Source organism: Triturus cristatus, chromosome 8 (genome assembly GCF_964204655.1).
Source record: "Triturus cristatus chromosome 8, aTriCri1.1, whole genome shotgun sequence".
Lineage (NCBI taxonomy): Eukaryota > Metazoa > Chordata > Amphibia > Caudata > Salamandridae > Triturus > Triturus cristatus.
In genome coordinates this window covers 47,980,079-47,991,380 of record NC_140591.1, presented here as the reverse complement: position 1 = coordinate 47,991,380, position 11,302 = coordinate 47,980,079, and the positions used below count along the sequence as shown (strand labels likewise).

The following is an 11,302-nucleotide window of genomic DNA, read 5'->3' as shown; positions in this document are numbered from 1 at the left end:
ACTCATAACCAGCAGACTGGACTACAGAAACACAGTCCATGCCGGGATAAACAAGTCTCCGCTCCGCAAACTCCACACCATCGAGAACACCGCAGCTAGACTCGTCCTCGGCATCCCCCAACACGAACACATCATCCAGCACCTGCGTAACCTCCACTGGCTCCCCGTTAAAAAAAGAGTAACCTTCAAGATACTCACCCACACCTACAAATGCCTCCACAACACCGGACCCCAATACTTCAATGACAGAATCTCCTTCCACATACCCAAGAGGAACCTCCGATCTGCCGACCTCGCTCTCGCCAAACCCTCGCGCATCTGCAGAGCAAGAACGGGCGATAGAACCTTCTCCTACATAGCGGCCAAGACCCAGAACAGGCTGCTGATTAACATCAGACGCGCCCCCACCCTGCACATCTTCAGAAGACCCTGAAGACCAGGCTCTTCGATTGACCGGAGCTACCCTCCACACCCCCCAGCACCAGGCGCACAACGCCCATTGGACTCACAGGGCTTCTGCCCCCCCCCTCTCTCCCCCGTCGTTTGTGGCAGCCCGGGATGAGACCGCTTCCCGGGCACACACACAGCCGCAGCCGAGTACTTCACAGGTCTTTAAAAGACCTTTTGCTTGTTAATGAGGCTTTGATGGTTTTCACCCCTGCTTAGAGCCCCTGCAGCTCCAGTCTGCCTTTTGCTTGAAGAAACAGCCCCCCCCCCAATTTTTTTCTTAGCGCCCCCCGAAATTTGACTCTAGTTGCGCCTCTGTCCAGCACCATGAGACCCTCACGGGTGAGTAGCGCGCTTATAATTTCCCTGTTTGATTGAAGCCATTAGTCGTGGTAGTTGTAAGTTGTAGGTGTAATGTTAGTTGTTCTATATCTAAATGCAATGACAGAAGCAGCAAGATACCAGTCCGGCAGCACACTCTGCTAAGCACGGAGCCATGGGTTTGTGTATAGCATATAGTAGTTTGTTCGTAGTTCTAAAGTAGTACTGCAAAATGTTACATATTGTTATATATAACGGCAAGAATTGCAAGATGTCAGGCTCCAGCGGCATTTCTGCGGTTTCCCACGAGGGCAGCAGTCACCTCTGCATTGTAGTAGAGTGAGCAGGGCTCTTAAGCTCCACAAACCTATAGGCTGGCTTCAGGGCTGTGATATTGTACTGAGCTCCTCGAACTGTGTGTTTTCTATTGTTAAAGAGGAATGTCTAGAGTACATCGCCACACTCTTACTGCCACACAAGCTTGTATTCCCTCTGCACGAGCCCGCCCTCGAGATGAAACTGATGAGGCGACTCCTGTCTGTCCTATTTTAGACCCTTGTTGTGACGTCAGCCTTCAGCAGCGGGCCAGTGGCGCAATGGATAACGCGTCTGCCTACGGAGCAGAAGATTCCAGGTTCGACTCCTGGCTGGCTCGATTGTGGCGGTGCCTTTTTACATCCAGCAATATAATAATACAATCATGTAGAAACATTACAAGAAAATACATCCCGTCGATAGACCATGGAGTTCAGTCCTGTGTGATAGTATCAGAAACAAATCTGTAAACTGCGTTACACAACAGCTAGGCAATCGAATAAAAATACATACCGGGAATTTAACGCCAATATTTTTATTTTAAAGTGAGCCATTCAGAGTTTCTCTAGAGGTCTGGTTTTTAACTGCAAAACAGGTACCTCGATTTGCCGAAAGGCCCAATATGTTCATGGAAAAATAAATGATAGGGATTTTGTGAAAAAGCACATTTCCTGGCGTGCTCTCGGAATAGGCTTGGACCGTCATGATGGCTGTCACGGCCGCAGTTGCAAGTGACTTATTCCATTTAAATTGGGCAAAATAACTTGGCCTCTGAGATATTGGCGCATGGCCACTGTAAAGTTGGTAATGAGCACTCGGAACAAGTGTTATCTTTCCGCTATGTTTATTGGCACAACAGTTGAGCAGTCGCACCTAGGAGCGCCGGCCACCTCTATCTCTGCGCTTGCTGCCACGCACCCCGCTCCTCACGCTCCGCGCTTCCCCTGCGCGCCCATCCTGGCGTCAGCCTGCGTACCCGCGTCACGTCACGTGACGCGCTAACAACTAGACCGCTACATATCTCCCCCTTTTACCGACCCAACAATAAGTCACTTACAGTTCGCAGTCCAGTTCAAAGTCTTGGAACCTGGAAGGCCTTACTACTTGTCTTCCGCTCCTGGTCACCTTACCGCTTGACCCTCGAGCCCCTTGGCTCTGTGTTTCCTCACGTTCTGTCCCTTCGGCCATCGCTCCCCCACTGTTCAGATTACCTCCCAGCCTGTCCATCTCTGCCACTGGGGTCTCACCCCCTTGCTCTCCTCCTTGCTCCTCTCCTGTACCTGCTTCTTCCCTTTCTTCACTTCCGCCCGCCTTATTCTCTCCATCCGCGTCTCCCGTGCCTTCGCCTTCCGTCTCCCACTGTTCCCATCTCAATATTTTGTTGCACCGGGCCATGCGGTCCTGCGACCACACGTTCCCGTCGCTGAGCAGAGCCGCTCTGTCATACACTTCCTTGACCTGCATGGGCTTGCTGTACTTGCTGTCTCCTTTCCTTTGTAGGGTAGCCAACTTTACTCTCACCCATTCTCCTCTCACTAACCGAGTGTCCTTCACACTCCTCCTCTTGTTGTAGTTGTTGGTGTAGATGGCTTGAGCCCTCTCCATATTTGCTCTCACGACTGCCGGAGACCATTCACTGGTCACTACCTTCTCCTTCCAGATTCTGTTGTCGTGCGTGAAAGGTTCATGTCCTCTCAATATTTGGAACGGGCTGTACCCTGTGCTTGTGGGCGTTATCCTGTAGGCCCATACCATATTCTCCACCGCCTTCTTCCAGTCTTTGTTGCAGGTGATGGCTGCTTGAATGGCCCCCATCACCACCCTGTTAAATCGTTCCACCAGACCGTTACCTGCCGGATGGTATATGGCCGTGTGCTTTGCCTCGATGCCGTTCCTCCCCATGAACTGTTTCCATTTTTCTGATGTGAACTGTGGCCCGTTGTCGCTTAAGATGGACTTGGGAATTCCCTCTCGGGTGAATGTTTCCGATAGGAACTCCAGGATGTTCTCCGTGTCCATCGTTTCGCTCACTTTTATCTCTGGCCACTTGGAATAACGGTCGATGAGGACACACACATATTTTTGCACGCTCTGGTCATCCAGCACCGGCCCTAAAATGTCTATGGACAACTCTTCCCATGGGTTTGCGGGCGTGTCGAATTTCCCCAGAGCCGGGCGTAATGGCCTCAACGTTTTGTCCGCCCCTTGGCATTGGGGGCACTCCCTGACATGTCTCTCTGCTCTCATGTCCATGCCTGGCCACCAGTAATTCTGTTTCGATCTAGCTTTGAGTTTCCCAATACCCAGGTGGCCTTCATGCAATAGGTCCAGTAGTTTGTTGATGAGATTCGTGGGGGGGATTACTCTGTCTCCCCGGTATATGAATATGCCCTCATCTCCCACGGTCAGTTCTTCTCTCACTTCATAAAAAGGTTTGAGGTTGGGTTTCACCTTTTTCTTGTCAGGCCACCCTTGGGTGATGTGGGCTTTTATCTCCATCAAGTCCGCATCTTCGTCATACGCGGCTGTCCACTCCTGTCTGCTGATGATCTTCTCTTGATCCTCAATGAGAGCCACCATCTCTCCTCTGTCCGCGGGGTCTTCTTCTCCCTGCTCCATGGCCGCCGCTCGGCTCAGGTAGTCTGCCACTCGGTTCTTGTTTCCCGGGATGTACTCTACATCATATCTGTAGTCCAACAATTTTAGGGACATTTTCGATATCCTGGGTGTGGCGCTGGCTTGTCCACACGACGTCAGAACCTTCACTAACGGCTTGTGGTCCGTTTTGAGCAGGAATCGGGTACCCCATAGGAATTGCCGGAATCTCGTCATGGCCCACACTACCGCTAACATCTCCTTCTCAATGACGCTGTACTTGCCTTCTGTCTCCGTCAGTGCTCTGGAGGCGAAGCTTATCGTCTCCACTTCTCCACTTCCTCGGTCTTGCATGAGTACAGCGCCCAACCCCTTGTCGCTGGCGTCCGTGATGAGTATGGTGGCGCCTTGCGGGTCGTAACCCTTGAGAGGCATCGCTTCTAGGATCCCTTTTTTGATGACTTCAAATTCCGCCTGGGCTTCCGGTGTCCATTGGAACACCGTGCTTTCTCTGGTTAGCCTCCTCAAGTTATAGGTCTTGGATGCGAATTGTACCACGAATTTACTGTAGTACTCCGCCATCCCCAGGAAGGACCTGACCTCCTCCTTGTTCTTGGGGGCCGGAGCTTCAACGATGGCCTTCACGTTTTCCATCTTGGGGGTGACCCCTTGTTGCCCTATTTCGTGGCCTAAATAGGTCACCGATTGCATTCCCAACCGGCATTTCGACCATTCCGCCGTGAGACCTTTAGCTTCCAGCGTCCGTAACACCTTTTCCAGTGTCCGGTCATGGTCCCTCCTATCTCTGCCCATCACCAGTATATCGTCCTGGAAGTACTGCACGTCCTTGCAGTCTCTGAACAGCTGGTGCATCATCTTCTGGAAAACGGCCGCCGCCGAGGCCAGCCCGAACGGCATGCGACAGAATCTGTAGCACCCAAACGGGGTAATGAACGATGTGAGACTTTTGCTGTCCGGGTGTAGGGCTACCTGGTGGTAAGCCGATGTAAGGTCGATGGTGGAGTACCACTGGACTCCTCTGGTTCGTGCCAGCATCTCCTCTATCTTGGGAAGGGGAAATTTTTCCACCACTATGTTCTTATTGAGTTCTCTCAAGTCTACGCAAAGCCTGACCTTCCCGTTGGGTTTCATCACGACCACCAAAGGCGCCAACCATTCGGCACAGGTTATGGGTTCTATGATGCCCTTCTTCTCCAGGTCTTGGAGTTCCGTCTGGACAGCTTCCCTTACTGCAATGGGCACATTCCTTACTTTGTGTGCTACTGGTGTGGCTCCTTCCTTCAGCACTATTTTGTGTTGAAATTTCTCCATTTTTCCTACTGCACCCCCAAACACTCTCGGGTAGTTTTCTTTCCATCTGTCTGTGTCCAGCCATTCCACCTGGTCTGTGAGCAGGATCTGTTCCTTCCCCCCTGGGTCGAGTTTTATGCCCAGGTCGCCCTGGTCCAACCATCCCAGGACGGAGGGTCCTTTCTCGGCCACGTACAGCTTGCACCACGCCGTACGGCCTCTGAATTCGAACAACAGGCGTCGGTACCCTAGCATGGGGATGCGATCACCATTGTATGTTACCGGTCGTATGTCTAGTTTCTCCAGCCTAGGGCCCAACTTGGGTTGGAATTGTTCTACCCACACTGCATGCTGTACGATGGTGAATGGGGATCCGGTGTCTGCCACAACCGAGATGGTTATGCCGCCCACGGACATTTCCAGGACCGGTTTGGTTGATCTCTGGGCATCCACGCTCAGTACCTGATCATATATGCACAGTACGGTGACCACCTCCTCCTCCGTGGCGTCTTCCGGGTCTTCCGCGCTTTGGTCCATGTATTTCACCACTCCTTTCTGTTGTTTCTTCCGACACACCTTCTCGTAGTGGCCCATGATACCGCAGTGCATGCATTTGGCTCTGAAGGCCGGGCAACGTCTGTCGTGGGCTTCGTGGGACCAGCTTCCACACCTGTAGCACGTTTTCTTGCTCTCACCGTCCGCTTGTTTCCCTTGCCATCTGCTGGTTCCTTTGGTTGTGGGAGGCTTGGGTTTCTGGTCCCTGCGGTGATCACCCTCCTGTATCCTGTTCACCATGGTTGGGGCGCCTGTGTCTTTTCTGGTAGCATCGGCGCACCTCTTCGAGAGTTCCGCCCTCTTCACAATGACCATTACTTCCTTGAGTGTGGTGTCCCCACTCGCCCACAGCTTGTCCTGCACGTTTGTGCTGGTGGTGTGCATGATCACCTGATCTTTTATAAATTCGTCTTCCCACAGTGCGTACCTGCACGGGGCTGCTAGCTTCCTCAGTGCTGCTACATATTCTTCGATGGATTCTCCCACCTTTTGTTTCCTTTGCTGGAAATTATATCTGTCTACCGAAACACAGACGGTGGGGCGATATCGCTCATCCAGGTCCTCCACCGCGTGCGCATACACGTCATCGTCTGTGTCTTCTCTCTTCGTGGGCACTAGGCTCTTGTATATTCTCAGACCTTCAGGCCCTAGATTTAGTAGCAGGATGCGTTTTTTCCTCTGGGGTGTGAATTTCTCTTCGTTCTCGTCCTCCAAAACCCCTATGAAATTGTCTATGTATTCCTTCCAGTCCTCCCATTTCATCATTGGTTCACCGGGTTTCGTTAGGAATTGCACCGGTGCAATCGCATACCCTGCCGGGGTACTCATCTTTGCTTCCTTGGCGCTTGTTTCGACGGTGACTTTACTCGGGGGGCTGCCTGGGGTGTTGTCGTTGTTTCTTGTGTGCTCGATCCTCTGGGGGCACTTGTCACTGGGCCCCACTTCCTCCTCTTTGGTAGCCAGTGCAGCGCTTTCTGTGCTTGATTACGTGCGAGGGCAGCTCGTGTGCTTTTATTGGTTGAGGACGGCGTCGTCTCTGTGGCCTGTTTGTGGTTTGGTTACTGTACCGTGGCACTGCCACGCTCCTCGGGTGCTCTGTGCCTGGGGTCGATCTCCGCAGTTGGCTGGGTCGTATCTCGTGACTTCCCCCTTCCAGGCGGCCCGTGCGGTGTTTTGTTTGGGCTTGATGGCCTGGTAGCGTGTCTTCCTTCGACTCGTGGGGCCACGTGGAGTGTAGCCTTCTACTGCGCTTCCCCCCGTCGGTCCGGTTTCCGTCCCGACCTCGTCGCCACTGTAAAGTTGGTAATGAGCACTCGGAACAAGTGTTATCTTTCCGCTATGTTTATTGGCACAACAGTTGAGCAGTCGCACCTAGGAGCGCCGGCCACCTCTATCTCTGCGCTTGCTGCCACGCACCCCGCTCCTCACGCTCCGCGCTTCCCCTGCGCGCCCATCCTGGCGTCAGCCTGCGTACCCGCGTCACGTCACGTGACGCGCTAACAACTAGACCGCTACAGCCACCGCTCTAGAAATATAAATAACAAAGGTATTGTGTGGGAGGAACAGTCGTTCTTTGCAGTTGCGATGTCTCACGTTGGTGCAAACAGTCGCATTTCCCGCCACACCGCGCCTTGTTAAGTTGCGAGTTTTGAATGGCTGTTTCCGACCAAACCGAAAAGACTTTGATACAATCAGAGCAGGGGACACAATATGCCAAGTGACGTCACCACTCTTTGCCCCAGGGAGCAGCAGGATGTTAAAGTTGTTGTGACTGAAAAATTGTCTAGCAAGCGCGACGAAGAATTTTCAATTCTATTAAGGACACGGAGGCGAGGATTATGCTTCTCTTTGCTTTACTGCAAAACACAGCAGCCAATAAAACAACTTTAAACTCCAGCATACCCCGGAAGTACAACCCCCTCCATAGTATGCTCCAATCACTGTCAGTACTTTAGTATATAAGTTCGAATCACGACATCACTTCCTCTTTCTTTGCATGAAACTTTTAACACAGTCCACAAACTTGACCGTTGAACACTGGACCACCGATATCCCCATCGACGTGCGTCCCAACTTGAACTTCGAACTTCCTCTCCGGAAAGCGCTGTCATCTGCCCACTGCCAAGATGAGTTGTCTCCCTGATGAGCCGTATCATCCTCGCCGATGCCAAAACTCCAGAACCTCAAGGTTGCTTGGTCTGTTCACCTGAAATGGAAACTGACATCGTAACGTCCATACAAAAAGACGTTGAAGGGAATGTATAGGATTACTGGGTGGGTACAACATTATAACGAATACACCATAATGCCATCATTTCCAATGCTTGGGTGGGATAATCCTCGCCTCCGTGTCCTTAATAGAATTGAAAATTCTTTGTCGCGCTTGCTAGACAATTTTTCATTCTATGTCAGTCCACGGAGGCTCTGATTATGCTAGTTTAAAGTTGATTCACCACCACTGAAGCTACATCCACAATAGGTTTATGATAAAACGTTTTGAATGTGGAATCAGCCGACCAGTCCGCCACAGTCATGATATCTTGCAACCGGGAACCCGCCCCAAAAGACTTAGAGGCCATAGCTCCCCTAACGGAATGAGCTCCAAAAATGGAAACATCCACCCCCGCAAGACCCAGTAACCAAGTGACCCACCTGGCCAGGGTTGCAGATGTGACCGGGCGAAAAGGTCGCTGAAGAGCAATTAACAATTGTCCTGATACATCAGATCTAAATTCCCTAGTACAATCTTCATAAACCTTCAAACACTTGACCACACACAATTTGCTGTGATGAGGAAAAGCAGGATATGTAATACACGGAGAATGCGTCTTAGTACGTCTAGAAATTGTAAAGGAAACTCCCGAAGGAGTAAATACTCTACCTGCCAAATCCAATGCTCGCACATCCGACACTCGTCTACATGAGATTAGACACAGTAGGACTGTCAATTTTGCCGATAATTGTTTCCTACACAGGGCTTCATTATTCGGCCAGTTCCTCAAAAAACGCAAAACCACCGAAACATCCCAAAGTACGGTGTACTTAGGTTGAGGAGGGTTCACTAACCGAATCCCTCGCACCACCTTGCAAACCAAAGGGTGTTCCCCCACCGGTCTGCCCTCCACATGCGGATGGCCCGCCCAAATAGCCGATCTAAAGTTATTCACCGTCCGGTATGTCACCTCTATCCAGCCTCCTGGCCCATGGCTGCAGCCTCTTTGTGCGACCGAGATCCTCCATTCGTTTGCAATGGGCGTCTGACGCAGATTGCACCCGGCTGCCCCTGTGCCGCTGGTGGTGTAGATTTGGTGCTGCCATATGACCTGACAGATCAACACCGTCGCCTCCACCTGCTTCAATACCCTCTGCATCCTCCGATAGGCCTTCAAATGGATCCCCCACGAATCATGGAAGACCGTTACCCACGCACTCATAACCAGCAGACTGGACTACAGAAACACAGTCTATGCCGGGATAAACAAGTCTCCGCTCCGCAAACTCCACACCATCGAGAACACCGCAGCTAGACTCGTCCTCGGCATCCCCCAACACGAACACATCATGCAGCACCTGCGTAACCTCCACTGGCTCCCCGTTGAAAAAAGAGTGACCTTCAAGATACTCACCCACACCTACAAATGCCTCCCCAACACCGGACCCCAATACTTCAATGACAGAATCTCCTTCCACATACCCAAGAGGAACCTCCGATCTGCCGACCTCGCTCTCGCCGAACCCTCGCACATCTGCAGAGCAAGAACAGGCGATAGAACCTTCTCCTACATAGCGGCCAAGACCTGGAACAGGTTGCTGATTAACATCAGATGTGCCCCCACCCTGCACATCATCAGAAGACCCTGAAGACCAGGCTCTTCGATTTACCGGAGCTACCCTCCACACCCCCCAGCACCACGCGTACAACACCCATTGGACTTACAGGGCTTCTGCCCCCCCCCTCTCTCCCCCGTCGTTTGTGGCAGCCCGGGATGAGACAGCTTCCCGGGCACACACACAGCCGCAGCCGAGTACTTCACAGGTCTTTAAAATACCTTTTGCTTGTTAATGAGGCTTTGATGGTTTTCACCCCTGCTTAGAGCCCCTGCAGCTCCACTCTGCCTTTTGCTTGAAGAAACAGCCTCCCCCCCCCAATTTTTTTCTTAGCCCCCCCCCCGAAATTTGACTCTAGTTGCGCCTCTGTCCAGCACCATAAGACCCTCACGGGTGAGTAGCGCGCTTATAATTTCCCTGTTTGATTGAAGCCATTAGTCGTGGTAGTTGTAAGTTGTAGGTGTAATGTTAGTTGTTCTATATCTAAATGCAATGACACAAGTAGCAAAATACCAGTCAGGCAGCACACTCTGCTAAGCACGGAGCCATGGGTTTGTGTATACCATATAGTAGTTTGTTTGTAGTTCTAAAGTAGTACTGCAAAATGTTACATATTGCTATATATAACGGAAAGAATTGCAAGATGTCAGCGGCATTTCTGCGGTTTGCCACGAGGGCAGCAGTCACCTCTGCATTGTAGTAGAGTGAGCATGGTTCTTAAGCTCCACAAACCTATAGGCTGGCTTCAGGGCTGTGATATTGTACTTAGCTCCTCGAACTGTGTGTTTTCTATTGTTAAAGAGGAATGTCTAGAGTACATTGCCACACTCTTACTGCCACACAAGCTTGTATTCCCTCTGCACGAGCCCGCCCTCGAGATGAAACTGATGAGGCGACTCTTGTCTCTCCCATGTCTGTCCTATTATAGACCCTTGTTGTGACGTTAGTCTTCAGCAGCGGGCCAGTGGCGCAATGGATAACGCGTCTGCCTACGGAGCAGAAGATTCCAGGTTCGACTCCTGGCTGGCTCGATTGTGGCGGTGGCTTTTTACATCCAGCAATATAATAATACAATGATGTATAAACATCACAAGAAAATACATCCCGTCGATAGACCATCGAGTTCAGTCCTGTGTGATAGTATCAGAAACGAATCTGTAAACTGCGTTACACAACAAACAGCTAGGCAATTGAATAAAAATACATACCGGGAATTTAACGCCAATATTTTTATTTAAAAGTGAGCCATTCAGAGTTTCTCTAGAGGTCTGGTTTTTAACTGCAAAACAGGTACCTCGATTTGCACGAGGCACTTCAATTTAAAGAGCACCAGAAACAATAATGATAATACACAAATCACACTGATACAAGTGGCACGCCATTGTTTCTAACAGGCACCTCGACTTAAAGAACACCGGAACTGACATAGATTGACGAATAATGTGCACAATATTTTAGGCACCTTTTGAGACACCATGGTCCCCTTTTATACACAATAGGGGGGCTCATAAGTAGGCGGATACAACATGAAGCAAGATTTATGGCCTTATATGGACATGTTCAGTGCATGATCAATACATGGGTGGAGTTAACAGTTCCTGAGACCCGCGAAAACACATTCAAGCAAAGCCTAATCAGTGACAGATGTGGTCAGTTCTGAACATGCACTAAACGCACAAAGGAGTTATTCATAGACTGTTGCTAGGCAGATCTCAGGAGTGACTAATGAAGAGGTAAGACTCTTCTCGTGCAGAGCACGTGGTTTCATGGCCATACAAAATGGCGGATGGCTAAGCAAAATAGAGTCTGAACATTAGTCAATATAAAGCAGAAAACGTAATTCAGACATGAAGAGCACATGTCTTCAGTGAATGCTTAATCATATCGCTGTTTTATTTACAACAGACGACCCTTTCAGCATTTGCTGAAG

At 50.6% G+C, this 11,302-nt stretch overlaps 2 non-coding genes across 2 annotated transcripts; both read left to right on the top strand.

Annotated features, from left to right (window-relative positions):
• The first annotated feature begins 1,350 nt into the window (after positions 1-1,350).
• On the top strand, positions 1,351-1,423 carry TRNAR-ACG (transfer RNA arginine (anticodon ACG)). The gene has a single exon. It is a non-coding gene; the product is annotated as a tRNA-Arg (tRNA).
• An 8,907-nt stretch (positions 1,424-10,330) lies between these two features.
• On the top strand, positions 10,331-10,403 carry TRNAR-ACG (transfer RNA arginine (anticodon ACG)). The gene has a single exon. It is a non-coding gene; the product is annotated as a tRNA-Arg (tRNA).
• The last annotated feature ends 899 nt before the right edge of the window (positions 10,404-11,302 follow it).